A 22,350-nucleotide genomic window follows, 5' to 3' on the forward strand; every position below is an offset into this window, starting at 1 on the left:
ATCACTTGACTTTTATTTGTAAATACTGCTTCCTGTTGACTTTTTTTTCAGTAGTGAGTTGAAATTGCTTTTCATTTATATTGTTTGTTTTATAATTAATAGAGATTAATTAAGAAGGATCTTTAATTTTATTCACTTCCCCCCTTTTCTCTGGAACTTGAAATCCTATAACTGGTTCCTCCATAGCAAACAGATCTGAGATCAGGCTTCCCAGAGTAAGTGTCTTCACGGGTCACACCTGGAGGGCTTTAGACAGCATGGTCACGTCATTGGGAGACTACAAAATTTTGTCTCCATCCTGACAGTAAACATTTTGCCTGACAGGGAGAACAAAGGTATTTGTATTTTAATTTCAGCTTGTTTTAAATAAAATGTCTTTCTGCTAGAGATAATTTTGCCCATTCATCCTATGGATCAAACATGAATATGTTATGGATATCCTGTATATCTCTTCATCAATACCCAGTGAATATTGTGACTTAGAAAAAAAAAATTGGCCAAGAGATTGAGCTTCTAAGTTTAATGTCCTTTTTTCTATTACTCTTTCTCACTCTAGTCGAAAAAGAGAAGTATATTTATACTCAGATATTGTGTTCTTCAAAAGAGAGGCTAAGTATCATCCTGCATCTAAGTTAACCCTAGACAAAGTTTGATTCAGCAAGATTTGTCTGTGGCCCTATGCATTTTCTTTTTGCACTATCATTTTATGCTTTTAAAACATATTTTCTTCGCCAGGTGCCATGGCTCATGCCTGTAATACCAGCACTTTGGGAGGCCAAGGCGGGAGGATCATGAGTTCAGGAGATTGAGACCAGCCTGGCCAACATGGTGAAATCCTGTCTCTACTAAAAATACAAAAATTAGCTGGGTGTGGTGGTGCATGCCTGTAATCCCAGCTACTTGAGAGGCTGAGGCAGGAGAATTGCTTGAACCAGGGTGTCAAAGGTTGCAATGAGTCACGATCATGCCACGGCACTCCAGCCTGGCAACAGAGTGAGACTCTATCTCAAAAAAGCAAATGAACGAAAGAAATGTATTTTCTCCCTTCCTTCCTGCATTTCCTAAACATATGCCCTTCATTCCTGTTCAGTAATTTCGCTCGTTTTCCCCTTTTTCTTTCCAAACTACTTGAAGTACCTCAAGAAAGCTGTTGGCTCTTTTCCCACAAAGTGTACCTACCCCAAAATTCTAGTAAAAACTTTGGGGGTTTTACAAATATCAGAAATGCCTTGATGGGCTAAGAACCTATAGTCTTAACAGAAAAAAAAATTAAAGTTTTCTATGACAACAAACCTTATATAAATTAGTTCCTAAATTTAATCACTCCCTAAAAGACCATCATAAGGATCACATAAGTAACATCCCAAAAGTTTTGAGGAAACCCTAGAATATAAATATAGTAAAAATTATTCAATTTGTAAAAATTCCTGGGGTTCAAAGGACTGATTTTGAGTTAATAAAGAGTAAGAAAGGAGATATTGTAAATGGAAAGATTCATTTCATTCATTGAGTGTTTGCTGTGTCTGGGCTGTTGAAAAATGTGGATACGTCGTCTCTGCCCTGGAAGGGACCTCAGCCTTGAGGGGTGATTTTGAGTCAGCAGGTAATTCTTACTCTTTAGTGTGAGGGCTTTGATAGAAATGCACTAATGACACTGAAGAATCCATGATGGTTCAGGGATGGCTCATCAGTACAAGTTAGCCAAATTAAAAGGTAGTAGCAAAATATATGTGTGTGTTGGGGTAGAAATGGAATCCAGACAGAGTGAAAAGCATGCCCAGTTCACAGCACTGTGGAAACAATATGGTGGGTTCAAAAAACAACAGTGTAAATTTGGATTAATAGAGCACCAAGTTTGAAGGAAATAATGTGGGAAGTTAGAAAAGATATTTAGTCAATGGCTTATATTTCATATTAAAAGGCTTAAAATTTTTTAAAGAATATGGTGTGGCGGGATCCTAATTTCTGAGGAGAATGACGTAATATTAATAGAATCTGCACTGTGAGTGTTTGTCTTTGGCCATGAGGCAGATCCATGAAAAGAGGCCCATACTGGAGGCAGAGAAATGATGAAGAGACAGAGGCCATGTAATACAGTGACCTCCTGCAACATCTGTCTTGCATTAGAATGCATCACAAAAGGCCATTGTTCATAAAGCTACTTTTTCTTGTGATAGAAAAGAAAGAGTTTTGAATTACAGAGAGTTTATTTTTTTTTTCCTTTCTTCATAGCTTTGGCTGAAATCCCTGTCCCAAGTCTTATCTTGTTTAAAAAATATCTTTTAAAGCAACTAAACATCATTGACAGAAGTAGGTTTGATGGGTAATGTTCCATGGTGTCTTTTTTCCACATACACACAGAACTTTTCTGAAAAGTAGCAATTGTAGGATTATTCACTACTTCAATTACGAATTTCTTGAGTACCTCTCAGGCTTTTCTTTGTTGAGTTAATAGCTATGTTTGTAAGATGACTTTAGTTGCTTTCTGGGTAATGGGTACTGAGACTTATTTTTTCTTCTCAAATTTAAATATAAAATTGAATTTGTGCCATCCTGGAAATCCTGAGCAGCAAACAATTTACCCTCTGAAGTTCATTAGATTGTCCAGTAAGATGAAATGTCATACATTGTCCCATTATCTTTGAAAATGAAGGAAAAAAAGTTAGCCTCTCCAAGAAAGAAGAAGAAAAGAACAAACAAAAAAATAGAAAATGTAGGCAAGGAATCATGCCTGGTCACCATTATAGCTACCATCTATCAACAAGCTGGGTGTTTTGAGGACATGAAGCCTTGAGGCACAGCTCTGATGTATCCATGTTCTTCAGAAAAGAACTGCTAGCCTGAGGCCCATGCGCAGCTGCTAGAGTTTCTGACACTCTGCTCAAGGGGGAGACAGGAGGAGGCCAAAGTATTTACCAATACCTCCCAATACGGTTTGACTGTGTCCCAACCCAAGTATCATCTTGAATTGCAGTTCCCAGAATTCCCACGTGTTGTGGGAGGAACCCAATGGAAAGTGATTGAATTATGGGGTAGGTCTTTCCTGCACTGTTCTCATGACAGTGAATGAGTCTCACGAGATCTGATGGTTTTAAAAAATGGGAGTTTCCCTGCACAAGCTCTCTCTCTTTGCCTGCTGCCATCCATGTAAGACGTGACTTGCTCCTCCTTGTCTCCCACCATGATTGTGAGACCTCCCCAGCCATGTGGAACTGTAAGTCCAATAAACTGTTTTGTTTTGTTTTGTTTTGTTTTGTTTTTTGTAAATTGCCCAGTCTTTGGTATGTCTTTATCAGCAGCATGAAAATAAATTAAGACACCCTCTGAATGTCCCAAGGGCTACCCACCCCTTTCAAAATTGTGTTCATTTCAAGACTTGGAGCATTCTCTTTTCCTTTTGTTTCTAGTCTTTTGTCTTTGAAACTCTTACAGATTCAAAGAAATTGCAAAAATAATACTAAAATAATCAATAAGGCTCAAGGAGAGGAATTATGTCATTACCTTTTGTTAACAGCCATGACTAATAAATAACCTGCTTCCTTCCCTCCTCAGTTCAAGACTGCAGACACAATTGTTAACATTAGTAAGACATTAAATGTTAAAGAACATGGCCATTTAAATACGATAAGAAACTACTATGATATGGGTAGTCTTGCTAGCAGCTTAGTAATTGGTTCAGATCCACACCAGAAGCCTTAAGAATCTTGGAGTTCTCACTTTCAATTCTGTAAAATAGACAAAAGCCCTGCCCTTTCAAGCTGAAAAAGAAAAGCACACACATGCACAGTGTATATGCAAAGAAGTAACTGATCCACAGGTTTGCCTCATAAGATCTAATTGAGAATTGCAGAAACATTGAAAAACTGCTTTCATTATTTCATCTTCTCTGTGTAAGCAAAAGAAAAACATATGAATAAATATATGTATTAGAAGTAATAGTGGAGAAAGGCTTTTATAACTAAATTATCCTCAGAAAATTCAAAGAAACAATCAATAGAATCAAAAAAGCAATCCGTTTCATTCAATAGATAGTACTTTGATTATGGGCCACCAGCAACCACTAATAAATGAAACAATGTTTGCCTTTGATAAATATATTTATATATCACTAGTTTTGAATTCCATTTAGCAACACAAGGCCAGGGAATACATTTATGGAAAACAATACAAAACAAAATTGGCTTTGATTGGATCATGGGAGTAAAGGAGGTCTTAAATAATTTAAAGTTATCCTTTGTCATTTAAAAATGCCTATGGTACAAAGAAAGAAACTGAGGCTTAGAGAAGTTATGTGACATGCCCCAGGTGACACAGCTAGTAAATTTCCCAAGGGAATATGAACTTAAAGGCATCTAATTTCTGAAAGCATGCCTTTAACCCTACAATATTGGTAAATGTCTGTAGAATCAACCATTATACTGGATAAATGAATAAACATGTGCATAACATGACTGGGGAAAGAAATATGATGTGGTACACCTGTCACCTGAGAGGTGAGGTACTCAATAAGTACTGCTGGAATAACAAAAAAAAATGCCTGTGGTAAATCATAAAATCAGAAATGCTGCTAGTAACAATCTGGAATCTGGAGTCAGAATGGTATAGAAAAGGAGCACATTGAGCATAAGGGTTCCTGAGTGCTGGTCTCAGTTCAGTCACAGACTTCCATGGCCTGACTAGGAAATACTTTGTCATCTATATGCATTATTTTCAGATGAGTGTCACTGTTTTTAAATAAAGAGATTAAATTGCTTGATTTTAAGCTCCCTTTTAAATCTAAATTAGGATTTGATGCTACTATCTATTAATATGAAATAAACACAAACTTCAAATTTGAATAAAATAAAGAGGAAAAACGAATGTGTACATAGTTGGTGGGAGTGTAAATTAGTTCAACCATCGTGGAAGACAATTTCTCAAGGATCTAGAAATTGAACTTCCATTTAACCCAGCAATCCCATTACTGGGTATATACCCAAAGAACTATAAATCATTCTACTACAAAGACACACGCACACGTATGTTCATAGCGGCCCTGTTTACAATAGCAAAGACCTGGAATCAACCCAAATGCCCATCAATGATAGACTGGACAAAGAAAATGTGGCACATATACACCATGGAATACTATGCAGCCATAAAAAAAATGAGTTTGTGTCCTGTGTAGGGACTTGGATGAATCTGGAAACCATCATTTTCAGCAAACTGACACAAGAACAGAAAACCAAACACCACATGTTCTCACTCATAGGCGAGTGTTGAACAATGAGAACATGTGGACTCAGGGAGAGGAGTATCACACACTGGGGGCAGTTGGGGGGGGTAGCGCAGAGACAGCAGGGGGTGGGAAGGGTGGGGAGGGATAACATGGGGAGAAATGCTGGATATAGTATGCACCTATGCAGCAACCCTGCATGACCTGCACATGTACCCCCTAACCTAAAGTTAAAAAAAAACAAAAAAACAATGGGTATTACACTATTCGCTGAAGTACAGACTTTATTATGATCTCAATACTTTTTCCTGTATCGTCTTTTTTCAGTCCCAGGATCCTATCCAAGATCCCACAATTTGTGAATTGCATTTAGTTGTCACAGCTCCTTAGTCTCCTCCAGCCTCGCACATTTCCTTAGTCTTTCATTATTTTCTATGACCTTAAGAGAGTATTTTGAAGAGCACTGATCTGCTATTTTGTAGCATGAGTACTAGTCTCATGTCTGTCCACTTGGGTTTAACTGATGGTCAATTAAGACTATGTGTTTTTTGTGTGTCCTTCAGTGAATCCTATCAAGGGTTCTTGATGCTGATACACAATCCATATGATATTAATGGCTGTTTTGGTTGTTTGTATACACAAATTTTATACCCCCCTATAACTTCTTAAGCCTGGATGTAAATAAATTTTTATTCATTTATTGATTTAACAATAAGAAATATGAAACTCCACCACTCTTAAATCTTAATAAGTGCAAAGAGTAAAATTATATATTCTTTATCTAAGAAGGATACTGAAGTATGAAAAGGAGAAAATAGAAATTTAAAAGGGGGCTGTTTCAAATCATGTAACTAACATGAAGTTTCTTTGCACAGGGAATGATTGTATTTGCAATTAATAACATCGTCTTTCAAAAGCTTAGTGGAAACACAAAATGAATGACAAAAGTAGACATGAAAATGTCTTACATATGTTTGTGAAAAGATACCCGACGATGTTTATACTGAAAAGATACTGTAGATGGTATTACCTATTTATTCTTTACAACTGGCCTGTGTATAATTTTGCCACATTTTGTGTACAAAACCCCTAAAACATGATTGTACAATTTAATAAATCTATTTTCTTACTAATTTACCTAATGCACATAAACATTCTTTGCACACTTACTTTTGTACCTCTAGGAGGTATACCTATTATAGATACCCTTCCTAATTAATCCCTCTTGCTTTTGTTCTGCTTTGTAGAAGTTAGGCATAAACCAGAAAGACAGCAGGACATTGCATTCCCAAAGGTGAGATAAGATGAAGAGCTTTCTTGCTTCTATTACGTTAGATTTGTGCCACATTTACTAGAATGTAATTTGAAACAATTAAGCAAGCAGTTAACAAATCCTGAAAGTGAAAGAATGCCCTGAAAGGGGAGGGAGAAATAAATGAAAAAGGCAATCAAAAAACAAATACTCAGCTGTGAGTTTAGGAACAGCAAGGAACTCTGTCACTGCATTGAAAGTTAGTAAGGCGGGTTTGCTGGGTCAGACATACTACAACTCAAAGTTTCAAACACACATCTTAACTTGGGAAATGAATTTGTGTTTCGGAAAAAATAAAGTTAATATTTTAAAAACTGCTGATCCCCAGATCAATTAAATTAAAATAACAAAATATATTCAGAGATAAAATATGAAATAGCAAAACTGTAGCAAAAAATAATTATAAAATTCTTTTTTCAATATTCCACTTGTAATAATGGATAGAATATTCAGATAGATCATCAGTAAGGACATAGAAGACTTGAACAACACTATAAGCCAGAAAGACTTAACAGACATACAAAGCATACCACCCAACAATAGCAGAATACATGTTTTTCTTAAGTATGCATGAAACTTTCTCTAAGATAGATCTATGTTAGGCCCCAAAATAAGTCTTAATACATTTAGAAAGATTCAAGGCATACAAAGCATCTTTTCTGATCAAAATGGAAACTAGAAACAGAAGGAAAACTGGAAAAGTTAAATATATGTGGAAATTAAACAACATACCTTTCGTTTTCTAAATTCAAGACTTCATTACAGCTTTATTCACAGTAGCCAAAACCAGGTAAAAATCCAAATAAATGTTCATCAACAAGTGAACTGCAGTCCATCCATAATTCTTACATCATGAATGTTATATTAAATTTAGCCTAAAGCTGCCTCCTTACATATTTTAAGTTCTTCCTAAAGTTTTTCTGTATATAGTGAACTGTAACCTAACCGGATCTGTCAATGGACTGTGACCTACTCTTGTGCCAATTACAGATTTTCAACCAATTACAAGCTGCCAACTGGTCAACTCTTTTCAAATAAGGCAAACATGGAGCTGTAACCGCCCCAGCAATTTCTGTACCTCACTTCCATTTTCTGTGCATCTTTTTTTTCTGTCCATAAATCTTCTCCAACCATAGTGCAGCACTGAAGTCACTCAACCTATTCTGATTGATTTGTGGGCTGCTCAATTCACCAATTACTCTTCGTTCAATTAAACTCTGTTAAATTTAATTTGTCCTAAATTTTTCTTTTAATTTGAGGTACATTTCACATTTTCCTATTTTCTATTTGATAACCTAAAAGAACAAAGCTCCAAGGAGAAATTCTTTAACTTGTGCAATAATTTATATTTTTTAAATGAAAGCCTGATGTTATTGCTGATTCCATTTCTTTTTTGTATATATTTTATCATATACACTTTCAATGCAAATCTTAGTCAAAAATCAAAAGACAATTGCAAAAGGTTGTAAAGATACCTGTCAATCAGATGTCCACCTTCTTCTGCAAGTTTGTCAGCGAAGATGAAGAACAAAACTTCTTTTGTTATTTAAAAGTCAGTGAAGGTGGCTGGTGACTCTGCTGTGTTCTGGTCAGCGGCATTGTGTTCGGGCCTGGACGAGGGTATTCAACATGCCTTTAACAAACAAAATTCCAAGTAACGTTAAAATTTTTGAAGCTGTTTAATAAATGATGGAAAAAGACTAGAACTGTAATAACTGTCTCAAAATATCTGAAGCATTGTCAGGTGAAAGAGAGATTTGATTCATTCTCTGAGACTCTTGGAAAAAAAACCAAACAGGTGAAATTTGCAGAAAGGATGATATTGGTTCATTGTAAGAAACGACTGTCTGATAATTATTTTCCCTGAAGAATTTGTCTAGCTTTCAAGAGAGATGGTATATTTGACATCACTAGGTATGTACAGAAAAGGGTGATGACCTCTTATTATGGCTGTCACAGAGATACTCATCCATCTGGTGATGTTATGCCAAATAATCTTCATGTTTCCTAATATCTCAGGGACTGTATATATGTAAAATAGTTATGTAAAACAAGTAAGTAGAATATTTAAATACCATAAATGTGTTTCCTTTTTTTTATAAAGCTCTTAGTCCATTATGTTGTAAGTTGATGAATGAATATATATGAAACTATCCTACAGCTTCTGTTTTAAACCTCAGGATTTTATTAGTAGTTATCAGGGTATTATGTAAAAGCTAGATATCTAGATAGATGTAGAAAGTTACTCAGTTATATATACATATATATGTACACATAGGTAGATAGATAGAGGCTAAGACAGTAAATAAAACAATAAAAAGTAAGTATTTTAATTTATACTTTACATGGCTTTAAATTACAAAATCATTTTTGCTGAAGCACATACAGGCCTTAAATAAAATGAACCCATATTCTTTTTTTTTTTTTTTTTTCCAGGCTGCAGTTTAAAATGGTGTGATCTCAGCTGATCCTCCCAGGTTCAAGTGATTTTCCTGCCTCAGCCTCCCCAGTAGTTGGGATTACAGGCATGCGCCACCACATCCAGCTAATTGTGTATTTTTAGTAGAGATGGGGTTTCTCCTGGTTGGTCAGACTGGTCTCGAACTCCCAACCTCAGGTGATCTGCCCACCTCAGCCTTCCAAAGTGCTGGGATTACAGGCATGAGCCATCATGCTCATACTAACGTTTAAAAAAAAAAAACCTTAAAATTATATTTCCTAAATAAATGTTACTGTTAATAACCAAATTCTTTATGATAATTTTTAGATAGGGTCAGAGACAGTTGATTTTCTGTGAGGAATTTATTTCTATTAAATCTATTCTGTTTGTATTGTTTTTGAATGTTCACAGACTGATTCTGTTTCCTTCACTGCTATCTCTGGAAAAAGGAGTATCAGAGAATACAAACAGCTGATATAGAAAAAAAAAGTAAGGAAAGGGCATTTTCTTCAAGTCTTATTATAGCAGCCTCTTTGGTATTTTGTTTCCTCATTTATTGAGGATGGATGGGAGTGAGGCCTGGAGCTGCCCTACAAGGGACTGGAACCTTCAAACAATTAAAATAGTATAGTATGATTGGGGCCAGATTTAAATTAAAGACAGACAAAGAGAGAATATAGATTCCAGCAGATACGTAATGAACCAGCAATATACTGTGTCAGAACTGGTGAATACATGTGATACATATAAGGCAGTAGGAAACAAACCAGCCTGCAGAGGTAAGACAACTAAGAGAAATCTTTCCAACTGTGTAAGATGTAGAGGAAGGGGTCTTCTAAAACTGCCATTCTCAGCTACCCATCCAAATATTGAAATGAATAGGAGTAAAAGAAGAGGAGCTATGACTAAACTTGCTGAACATTACGTCACCAAGGCCCATCTTCTCCAAAAGCCAACTCTCCTATTTATGTGACTATCTATGCTAGATGATGATGATGATGATGGTGATGATGATGATGATGACGATTAAAAAATATACTTCCAGATAAGCCTATGGAAGAGTGGTTTTCATTTGAGAATGCTTTCTTATTGCTGTCATGGGTAATATAAAAACCCCACAATACACTCTTCCTAAAAAGGAGATTAAAAAAACGAAGTAGGCTAAGAATCCATTCCCAATGACTCTTAGGTGGGGAGTAGTGGGAATTTGATGTTTTTAGCATTTGAATGGTATACTATTCAACAAAAAACATTTTTAAGCACCTAAATGTATCCATCTCCTCCCAACCATTCTCCACATTGGACCCAGAGGCAGCACTCTAAACTGTACAGGTGATTAAGCCACTCTTTCCTGTTCCACTCTTCAAAGCCTTCCCCCGGCCATAGCATTTCAGACCCTCTCCAGCCTCATTTCTTACCACCCTTCCTTTTGTACGATGCTATCTGGGTGCTCTGGACAGCTTTTGAGTTGTCCTTCCTTAACATGGTCTCTCACATTTACATTTTTGTACAGCCTGTGCCCTCAGGACGAGACGTTTCTCTGCCTTTGGTGTGTCTAACTCTCACTTACCTTTTAAGATTCTGTTTGTGTCTCCCTTTCCAGGATTTTTCAAGTCTCTCTCCACTGGATTAGATAGGTGTGCCATGTGCTTCCAAAGGCCCCTGTACTGTGCTTTTCCTGCAAAGACACTTAACACTTTATTATTTGCTCTATGTATTAGTCTATCTTACCTGAAAAAAATATAAACTCTGTGACACACAGAATGCCATACCTTCAGTACATAGCACAGGGCTTGATACATAATTGGAATACTAAAAACATTTATTGAAAGAATGAATAAATGGATTTAGTGGAGAACCGGGATGGTACTGGGCGACTATATTTTATCAAGGATGTGTAAGGCATTACCCTGTTTCCTACAAGGGCTACGAGAATGACCCATTTTGCAAAAAGAGGAACAGAGGCAGAATATTTGATGCTGCTTCTAAATCACACAATTTGTTTCTGTGGAGATGCCCTCCCCTCAAATTGAGATTTATTTTAACCATGTTGTCACAGACAAAAACACCATCTACTGGATTAGATTCCCAAAAAGAAGAGGAAAAAGATATTAAATGTATCAATATAGAAACAAGATATAAGTGTAGTTCCTCCAGAGGTTTTACTTTCATTAACTAACTTACCGAGGAAAAGTATTGCACAAATAATCCATGGGTATAAAATGATCTTGGTATTTGGAAGAAACTAAGACAAGGACTGAATTTGCCTAGAGGCATTTCCAGATTAACCTATCTATACCATGTTGCTCCAACGGAATTAAAGGCATCGGAGGAAATAGATATGCCCAAAACCTGATTTTCAATCTCTTGATAGTTTATCAGTTCTCTGGCATCATCAGGTTTTTGTGATTAAGCAAACCAGGCTCGCTCACACATAAGATCTATAAAAAGACAGCCTCTCGCATTTCAGCACACTGGCGCTCCACGTGTAAAAATGAAAGGAGAGCACTCTGATTAGCATAAACCAAACCAAACACTGCCCTCTGGCCTCACTCTGCTGAGACTAAAAAGATCCTATCAGCCTTTTCAGGTTATCCCCTCCATAGGACTTTGGACGCTCTTCCGTTTCTGCAGCTGGTTAACTTTTATGGTATAATCTGAGATTAAATATAGAAAAGAAGAAAAAAAAAGAATTTCAAGAAGTGTACTCAAAACATAATAGTCCCACTAGGAAGCATGCAACACTTAAACCTTGAACACCAATGGCCATGCACAACACTACCATGGCCTGAGGAATAAATCAAACACACAGGGTTGTGACTATTATTTGTATACCTAAAAGTCTCCCTGGTGAAAGATAAGAATCTACCTTTTAGTTTTTATAGAAATGCAATAGGAAAGGATAGCCTTAAAGTTCTAGTGGAGGGAAGAAAAAAAGAACAATTAACATATGTTTACAGCAATCTATTACAATGTCATGATGCCATAGCATATTTGCACCCAGCAGTGTATGGCCAAGTATTTAGGATCTTTTTAGGCTGAAGTTCACCATGAACACTTACACATTGTGGCTTTCTCCTGAGGGTGTTACTGCATTACCATTTGAATTCTCGTAGAAACTCTTAACTTAGAACAGTAAGCCTGTTGCACCTCCAGCTCTTATTCAGTCTTCTGATTGTCACAGAGAGATGTTTTTTAGCCTTGCCTTTTCCTTTCATCGAGGGTGGTCACAATGTGTTAAGAGCCGCGAGTTCAGGGTGTCTGGCTGTTGAATATCTTCCTCTCCTGATATCAGTCGAGTTGTTTCCATTTATCAGCTGTGTGACCTTGGGCAAATCCCTTGACCTTTCTGTGTCTCCCCTTTCTCTTTGGTAAAATGGGAACAGTTATAGGCCTTACCTCAGAAAATTGTTGTAGGAATTGTTATGAAGCAATCAATGAGCTTCCTACCCTATGGTCATAGAGGCCAATACCACAGCACCAATTTTTGAGGAAAAAAAAATGGTTTACTGCAAGTCTACTGGCAAGGAAACAAGAGGAAATACTCAAATCTGGATCCGTGGGCTAGGGGCTAGGTGGAGCTCTATAAGCATAGGATAATGAGGTGTTACCTGATTGGATCTTGCAATAGGTGATGCCAGGGGGCATGATCCAACTGGATCCTGCCACAGGGTGACCCCAGGGCTCAATCTGATTGGATCCTGGATTCTGCCACATGGTGTCCACCACTTAAATTGGTCCCCGCTCTTCCACTGGAACAGTTAGGTTCCCCCTGTGGTTGTATGCTTGGTGCATTTGGGCCGGCTGAGGTTATATGATCTTGAACTTGGGGGTCCATGGCAGCTGAAAAACAATTCACAACTTTGTTACATAAAAATTGAGCCAGATTGGTCTGGTGCAGTTACAGAATGAATAAGATTTAGAACCAAGTCTGGCACATGAGGAAGAGCTAGAGACGGGTTGCTAGTATTTCCATTCTCACAAATCAGACTATATGATTTAGGAAGGAGGAGCGATGTTCCTTCTCTCAGAGATTCAAAACCCTGTTCTCATGACACCAAACTTATCTCCTCTCAATGCTCTCAGACTTTCACTTAATCTGAACTAGCTTCATATTTACCTATATTTATAACAATCATTTTCTTAAACAATGAATTCCATTTCTAAACTACTTTCAGAATGCAACTTATTAAAATCAGGGACTGCCCTCTGAGCTCTCCTAGCTGACATTTAGCATGGTATGTGGACTAAGAAAGACGGAAGAAGAGAAACATTTTATAGCAGCATCAGGCCATTTAATTAGTATAAACATTTAGGAAAATTACTGGGAGTGAATCTGACAGTATGCTTTGTGCATGAGTGGTTTTCACTAACTCTACCAGTTTCTACACAACAGTTTGCTTCCCTAAGCAAGTGGGCAAGTTACTTATTTAACCTTTGTCCTTATTCTAATCAAAAGCAGCAGAAAGTCCGGCACGGTGGCTCACGCCTGTAATCCCAGCACTTTGGGAGGCCGAGGCGGTCAGATCACGAGGTCAGGAGCTCAAGACCAGCCTGGCCAACATGGTGAAACCCCATCTCAAAAANAAAAAAAAAAAAGAAAGAAAATGAAAAAAAAAAAAACAGTGGAGATGCATTTGGTTAAAACCTTCTGATTAATAGATGAACACTTTGAAGCACTGCTCATGATTTTCGTTCCTCGTAAATAAATATATAATAAATAGAGGAATAAAATCTCAATTGTGTCCTGGGCAATGTTTAATTCAATGGAATGCAAATTTAATATGTTCTATGGATAATTTCATGTTTTTATCTTAAATTTTTTTTAACTTTTCGGTTCAGGGGTACATGTGCAGGCTTGTTATACAGGTAAACTGAGTTACCTGGGAGTTTGGTGTAAGATGATTTTGCCAGGCAGGTAATAAGCATAGTACCTGTTCCACTCCCTCCATTTCCCCCTTAGTATGTCTCTTGGGAAGAAGCGATGTGGTACTCTGAGAAAAGTATGACTTCTGGATTTTGTAGACCTACATTTGAATTCTGTTTCTGCAACTTGGCAGCTGTGGGAACTTGGGAAATTTGCTTAGCTTCTCTAAGTTTGTTTCCTAAAGAATGAAATAGATACAAAAATAGCCCATGGCACACACCTGGGCCAGTGCCTGATGTCGGTGCTTCAGACATTTTTGTTCTTCTTTCCTTTGCTTTCCTCTTTGGGGGAATTGAAGTGGAGGTCCCAAAGGGTTACATGTGGGCAGAGCACTGGCTGCTGCATGGCTCCCAGGGCTGTGCTTTCATGTCACTAACCTAGGACTGGAAAAAAACAAACAAACAAACAAAAAAAACCCTTCAGGTTTCACACTCTTCCAGTCTGTTTCAATACTCCCTGATGCCCCTTTCAAAGCAGAGCATCTCATTCCCACTCACCTCAAACCTTTCTCAGAACTCGGAATATGCATTATCTATTTCCTCTTCTACCCAGACTAAAATTGTGTCTCTGCCACTTTTTGCTGTGTGACATTGGGCAAGTTACTTAATCTCACTGTGCCCCCATTGCTTTGTCTATAAAATAGGAATAACAGAAAGACCTAACCCGAGGTTGTTCGGGGAATTATAGGAGTTCTAAAAGAAAATAAGAAAAAAATATTTGCCCAGTTGCCTTGATGTTTATTTGAAATGAATAAATATTTTTGATCAAATTTCATCTTTAGAATGTAAGCTCCATGAGGGTAAGAAATTTAATCTGTCATGCTTACTGCACAATCCCCAGAGTCTGGAATTTTTTTGTTTAGTGCTCACTCAGAGTTAGTGACTATCTCATATATGAGAGTTATGCCCTAGATACATAGAAGTTTATTCATTCATTCATTCTTCCACTCAGCATATATTTATTTAGAACCTACCAAGTGCACATGGATGACTGACTGAATATATGAATTAATGAAGTTTTCTCAATATCAGAATTTAGGAGGTCTCGCATTTCAATTTATTGATACTTTGAACTAGCTAGACTCAAAGTCTGACAGACCCTAGGATTATATTTTAATGCTCATTCAGAATTAATGATTACTTCGAATATAAAACATATGCACCAAAGTTGAACAAATGCAAATTATAACATTCTAAAAAATACAGCTAGTATTTGTATTTCAGAGATCACAATCAACAAGATCTAGTCCAGATGTATCTGAATCTATATCTAAATATTTCACATCTACTTAAACTTGAATTGTGGAAAGCTGTGATCCTAAGACATTAAACTTGAAAATTCTTATAAAAGATCAGTGATTAGTGTAAAACATTAACAAACCACTGTAATTATCCAAACTCTTAGGGACCTGAACTTATGACAACTCTTTCTTAACTCTGGGATTTTCACTCTTCAGTTAGTTCTAGAGCTTATTATGAGGAAATATGTACACATGAGCTTAGGGGAGAAATTTTTTGGAAAAGTACTATTGTCTTTTCTTCAGTCTTCTTATTGAGGAAAAAAAAATGGTTGTTATAGATCCTACATTTATGTAGAGTATATTTAATGAATTACAGCTTGGATTGTGTCCTGTGATGTCAACGCTGTGTGTTTTGATAGCGATAGTTTCTATTGCAATCACAGAATTATTTTGCATTAACCACTTTAAATAGGAATTATAAACTTTAGGTACAACATTTTTGTTTAACAAAGCTGAAAGCACTAAAAAAGCTAGTAATGAGTGTTTATTTAATATTTAAGTAATTTTAACTTAAAATATAGTCTATAGCTGGTGTTCTAAATTGATTAACATTTGTTGTTATTCTTCAAACCTGCCCATCTTTACCTAAAACATTTCAACAGATGTTTTGATTACCACATTAAAATAAAATTAAGTGAGTTTGATATGCATGAACCTTGCAACCTTACAGAGTTACAGATTTAAAATATGACCCTGGGAACTAACTTTGTTTTGACTCTGAATTTTTTGTATGTAGTTGCCCCCCCAAACTTTACTCCCATCTTTGTGTGTAGGTTAAAAGAAATTTTATCAGTTAAAAGACACTTCATGAAAAATGATTTGGCATTCATGTAGGGCTGAGAAACCCACGGATAAATATTTAAAAGGCTACTAAGCAAAACGGCCCTGATTAATCTTGTTTTAAACTAGCTACTTCAATAGCTAATCTCTACTTTTTATATCTGTTACATTTTATGCCAATCAAAAAGTCTTCCAAATCATAACTTTTAACAATCTGAAAATGTTTGTTCCTAGCTTTTTAAAATTAGCACTGACTCTAGTATCTCTGACACTACAAAACTAGTACCAGCCAACATGTGCAAGATCAACATTTTAATGATATGTAGTTTTCTGGCCAATTCTTTCCTTTTTTCTTCCTTCCTCTTCTCCCCTCCCCTCCTCTCCCCTCCCCTCCCCTCCCCTCCTCTCTCTCCTTCCTCCATCCCTTCTTTCCTTTCTACTTCTTTCCTTTTTTCTTTCTTTTCATTTTCCTTCCTATTTTTCACTTTCCCTTCCTTCTCTTCCCCTACCTCATCTCTTTTCTCTGTAATGTCCTCGTTATGTGAGCAAATGATTAAACCGTGGAGACAGTCAAATCACAGAAGTGATCAAAGAGCCACAAGGATCTTGATTTCCTCCTTAGAGGTCTGGAGAATTGGCTTAGTCTCTTGCAGAAAACTGTTTTCTAGGTTGGATTAGCTTCACATACTTGGGCACAACTTGAGTTCTACTTCCAATAAGAGGACAATCCGGGCCAGGTTGCTGTGCACTTGTCTCCTTACAGATTTTCACAATGCCTCTGTGATAGCCAATGGCCACAGAAAGTTCTATAATCCCTAGCTATGAATTGGAACTGTTTTTTTAGATTAATGAACAACATGAAGTAGTGAATTGCATCTTAGGTGGCACAAAGGATTCATTTAATTAGCCCTTAAATGTAAAAGGTTGTGCACCACAAATCTGCTATGCATTGAAACCCAGTATGTGTATAAGCCTTCTCAGAAACAAAAAGAATAGAGAGTGGTGAATTGTTTTCCAGGAGAGAAATCTTGCATCTTTTTGGAATAAACACGTTTTGAGTATCTAACACCAATTTAGTCTGGGCACAGACATTATTTCTAAACTGAACATGTTTTTGTTTGAGTGAATAAAGCATAGAATTTCACAGAATTTTCCAGCTACAGAATTTTCCAGAAACTGGTGTGTATTTCTTCCACAAACTCAAGGCCTTTCCTTTCAAATTATCTGTCTGTGTGGATGATTTGTTTTGTGCAAAGTACCTCATGAGGGAAGAGGTAAGAGTATAAAGCTGTGTGGTATACAACCAGACAGTTCTTACCTGTAAGGATCTTACATAAGCAGATAAACTGGCTACCCAAACAATCATGGTGGAAGCTGTAGTCTTGCAGTGAGCTCTTCTAGGATCCTCTAGAAGTGATCCAACCTTTGTAGGTTGGATCAACATTGTTCTCTGTCCTCCTTCTGCAGGGGTCTGGGGATAGTGTTGATAAAGTTTATAAAAGTTCTTGCTATTGCAATTGCAATTTGTCTTAATTTACTTGATCTATATTCTGCTAATGTATTGTCAGTGCTCAACACACACACAAACACACACACACACACACACACACACACACACAACCCTTTGGGGAAGAATAGGCATCACACCTTCCAGCTGATCAGCTTATAGGAACAACATTATCATGCTTGATAGAATGTCCTCAATGTGTGCAAAATGAATTTATATTTTGTCTCATTTTGTTATGCAGGCTTCCTAATGCTTTTTAAACATGATGTCATCATAAAAACATGTGTATACACGTACCTCTGCAGAAAACACTAAAATTAAATTAACTTGCTGGCTAAAGTTAGAGAAAATCCTTTTCTAGCTTCTCTGTACCACTCAATAAATTATTACAGTCTGTGCACAAAACACAAATTACATGCTTTATTAGTATGTTCTGTGGTAACCCCAAAACCACAAGTGTTTACATGTGCTGCACGCATGCACTTTGGGGCTTTTTAATAGCGGGTTGACAAGAGATTAAAGGCAGAAATATGGCATTTTATTAAAGCAAACATATCAGCATGCCTACCATGATAAAATGATCTAGTTTTCTTCAGACACAAAAGTTTCTGTTGAGTGATACCTTCGAAATTCCTTGAGGGCACCCTATTATTCACTTTCCTCAACACAGAGCAGCTGCAAATGGTCTCCAATTTTCAAAGAGTGTTGCCTGGTCATTCTTTACTGTCAAAATGAAGAAGAGCATAAAAGTTAAGTCAATAAAGTAATATGAAATGCTTAATATAAAAATTCAAGAATGAATGATTAACCATTAAAAACTTACAGTAGCTATTTCATCCAGGAAAAAAAAATTAACATTTCCCCTGAAACCTATTAACACTCCTTGTAAACAATATTCTTTTTTGAAATATATGACCTTTCCTAATGCTCTCCATACACACGGCATTTTTCTTATATCCACTTTACCTCACTGATATGAAGTTTAATTCCCCGGGAGAGAGTGCTTCGAGCCCCTTCCTCAGAAATATGTGGTCTTCTCCTGTATATTCAAAACGGATGCCCTCATTTTGTGTTAGATGATGTAACAACCTGTTGTTGTTAATACAACTTCAAAATTACAAACTTTGCCAGTGGACAATCAACAGGCCAAAGGTACCGCCTATCTTGGGGCCCACACTTCCTAGTCAATCTATAAAATTTGATACCTTGATAATTATGGAAATTGATATCCATACCTCTCTGTTCTGGGTTGCACCCATCTTTCATCTGTGTCTGCTGTATCTGTGGATGTTGTGTAGAGGGCCTTGTGCAGAGGAAAATAGAGATAAAAGATTTTTTAAATATATTTTTCAAGGAAGATATTTAAAAGAGCAGGGTTGAGTTTAGTCTAGGACTTTTTTTCAAAATTAAATCAGAAAAAAAACAAGAATATTCAGGACCTATCCTACAGTAAATCCCTCCATACCATGATATTGCTAAGGAAAATAACACTTTGTGCATAAAACATGCTAAGAATGATTTTGATTTTAAAAAATTGTAAAGTGATATAATTGGGGTCGAAAAGACTGCTCTTTGAGGTTGCCAAATGTTTTCCCCACAAGTTTTGAGCTGTTGGAGAAGCCTCCATCATGCAGTCCTCCAAAAGCCATCACCAGGGTGTTGTCCACTGGTTAACTGAGGAATTAGTGGGTATGACTTGTTTCTGGGAATAAACCTCAGATTGTATGAATTTTAAGTATTCCTGTAAATATCTCAGAGAATTTATTTGTTTGAACAGATACTGTGAACTGTCATTTCTCAGATGTTTTCTTCCAGAAATTGGACAGAGATGTTCAGCCTGCTCCTAGTAAGGAGACAGGAAACATACTGACTGGTGGCTTTATTGCTTTTTTATTAAGAATTGTCTAGTAACTAAGAAGCATTCTGCTCTTGAGGAAAACCTCAAAACAAAGGATACAAGAAAAGAAGTAACTAAAGAATATATAGCACTTTCTGGACTATAATTATCAAATCCTTTAGGTAGGTGTAGATAAAAAGTGAAACATCCCCTATATAGTATTTGTTTGCCATATGTTGATATTTTTTAAATGAAACAGTAGAGTCCCCTCATAAAACCCACAATCTTCACATAGATGAGCCTGGCCTTCCCATTTCTGCTCTATAAGACTAATGCTATGACATTCTCTGGTTAAAGGCTGGGAAGTGGAGAAGATCAGTGTGGGGAGGGTCTCTTTGTATCCTCTTCTATCAGCCATTTCAATGCAATTTTGAAAACATAAATTTTAGGCTGGGCACAGTGGCTCACGCCTATAATCATAGAACTTTGGGAGGCCAAGGCAGGTGGATCATGAGGTCAGGAGATCAAGACTATCCTGGCTAACATGGTGAAACCCCATCTCTACTGAAAATACAAAAAATTAGCCAGGCATGGTGGTGCGTGCCTGTAATTCCAGCTACTGGGGAGGCTGAGGCAGGAGAATTGTCTGAACCCAGGAGGCGGAGGTTGCAGTAAGCCAAGATGGCGCCACTGCACTTCAGCCTGGGTGACAGAGCAAGACTCTGTCTCAACAACAACAACAACAACAACAAAAACAACAAAGATAATTTTTGTATAAATACCCATTTTTCATGTATTTGACTCATTAAAACACTTCTGAAGAAGATATATAATTTCTGGTAGATTTTAGTTACATTTACGTACGTGTGTGTGTGTGTGTGTGTGTGTGTGTGTGTGTGTGTGTGTATTTTTGGTGTTACTGGCATAAGTTGTGCTACATAATATAGGAGATTAAAACTAATTATAGCAGTGAGGCTAACAGTGTGAGAGCCACGAATCTGAAGGAAACTTTCCATTTCTCTCTATAGGTTTTATAAAAACTCTGATAACATTTTCTCCCAAAATATGTGGTTTTTAAATTTTAATTTGTTCACAAGCCAAATACAGCATCATGATTACTTTTATGTTACATGACTAATTTATAAATTTTTGCAAATGACATCAATTTCTTTTGTCGTTTGCCTATTCTTGTCCTTTTTGCTTCCCTCCACAAACATCCAATATATATTATATGTCTTTATACACACACATATGGATCATGGTTCTAGGTATGACATACAAAGAGGCAGATTAAACTTCATTCCTGACCTCAGAAATTACAATTCAATTTGTAAGCATCATGATAAGGTTAAGTAAAAGGTTATGTAAAGTAATTTCCAATTGTTTATTGTTTTACGCCATAGCACAATAAGTGACTACCATATGTTATCTAATTCAAACCTCTGGAACTGAGAAAGATATAAACATGGTCTTTGAAAATTTCCATATTGGAGGACAGACATTCAAAGAGAAATCTACAAAAGAGATCAGGAACAAATAGACAGAGAGGAAGAAATAGAAAGCTATAGTGTCAGTGTCATTCAACCCAGAGGTAAATAGTAAGTAATGCCAAGTGTCATGGAAAAATCAAGGATCAGGCTGGCTGTCGTGGGTCACACCTGTAATCCCAGCACTTTGGGAAGCCAAGGTGGGTGGATCACTTGAGCTCAGGATGAGCTCACTTGAGACCAACTTGGCCAACATGATAAAGCCCAATCTCTACTAAAAACACAAAAATTAGTGGGGTGTGATGGCACATGCCCACAGTTGCAGTTACTTAAGAGGCTGCAGCAGGAGAATTCCTTGAACCTGGGAGGCAGAGAGGTTGCAGTGAGCCGAGTTCATGCCACTGCACTCCAGCCTGGGCAACAGAGCTAGACTCCGTCTCAAAAAAATAAAATAAAATAAACAAGGATCAATATGGTTAATAAGCAATGATTTGGAGAAAGACACCAGGATTAAAATTTAAGAAAGGAATGGAATGCAATTATTTAATTAGTCGTGGCAAGACGAATGCAGATATTTATCTCTGTTCTCTTACAAAATTTTATTAGAATGACAGTAAAGGGATTAAAAAGGAAAACATTACAAAATAAAAAAGCACTGAAGAAAAAAATTGTAGCAGATGAAAGATTTCAAGACTACTCAGGAAAATGGAAAGTTGATAGCTATGTGACAGCAAGTTTAAGTATCAGCCCCTCCACTCTATTCAGGGTCAAGCAAGAAGCAGGTCAATTTTCACCAAACAATTCCAGAATATCTCAAAAATTAGAGACAGTGAGTACATATAAAGGAAAGGACAAAGGATGGGAATGAGAAAAGGGGAATTGATAATACCCCATGATCTCACACTCATATGGGGAATCTAACTGAGTTGTTTGTAGGAGTAGAGGTTAGCAGAGGCTGGGTGGGGGGGATGTGGGATGTGGCATGGTGAACAGGTATAAAGTTAAGAGTTAGCTAGGAGGAATAACCTCTGCTCTTCTATTACACAGGAAGGTGACTATAGTTAACAATAATGTATTGTATGTTTCAAAATAGCTAGAAGAGAGGATTTTTAATGTTCTCGCAACAAAGAAATGACAAATGTTAGAGATGATGGATGTCCTTATGCAAGGATGATGTGATCCTTATGCAACACATACATGTATCAAAACATCACACTGTACCCCAAAAGTATTTACAATCACTATGTATCAACTAAACACAAAATAAAACTTAAAAAGAAAAAAAAAAAAAACTCATACACTCCAAATGCTCTCTCCTATCTGATAAGGAACTACATTTCTGCCACCCTATGGGAGATGGAACGTTTAGAACCAGAGAAACTCTGGGCTCAGAAGCATCAGACAGAGTTGAACCTAAGAGTGAAGCACCAAAAAAAGAGAGAGTGAACTCCCTTTCTTAATCAACTAAGAATCCCCCCACCTCCTACGTACTCACCTCTAGCGTCCTCAGAGCCCTAACAGCCAGGTCGACTACTTTTAAACTGT

The 22,350-nt window shown here is 36.9% G+C and overlaps 1 long non-coding RNA gene across 5 annotated transcripts in view; it reads right to left on the reverse strand.

Annotated features, from left to right (window-relative positions):
* Positions 1 to 22,350, reverse strand: part of LOC108302973 — a 230,485-nt gene that overhangs the window by 171,217 nt on the left and 36,918 nt on the right. For 2 of the 5 annotated variants that reach the window (XR_005199873.1, XR_001824625.2), the window contains exons 2-8: positions 18,717 to 18,784; positions 18,104 to 18,204; positions 17,293 to 17,445; positions 14,115 to 14,277; positions 12,579 to 12,810; positions 10,538 to 10,645; positions 5,489 to 8,160 (exon numbers count right to left, since the gene is read on the reverse strand). This is a non-coding gene — a long non-coding RNA (uncharacterized LOC108302973). Of the gene's footprint in view, positions 1 to 5,488; positions 8,161 to 10,537; positions 10,646 to 12,578; positions 12,811 to 14,114; positions 14,278 to 17,292; positions 17,446 to 18,049; positions 18,205 to 18,716; positions 18,785 to 22,350 lie in introns of those variants that run through there. The other 3 variants (XR_005199871.1, XR_005199872.1, XR_005199874.1) reach the window with 3 other exon arrangements.

Source organism: Cebus imitator, unplaced genomic scaffold (assembly GCF_001604975.1).
Source record: "Cebus imitator isolate Cc_AM_T3 unplaced genomic scaffold, Cebus_imitator-1.0 Scaffold43, whole genome shotgun sequence".
NCBI classification, from domain to species: Eukaryota; Metazoa; Chordata; class Mammalia; order Primates; family Cebidae; genus Cebus; species Cebus imitator.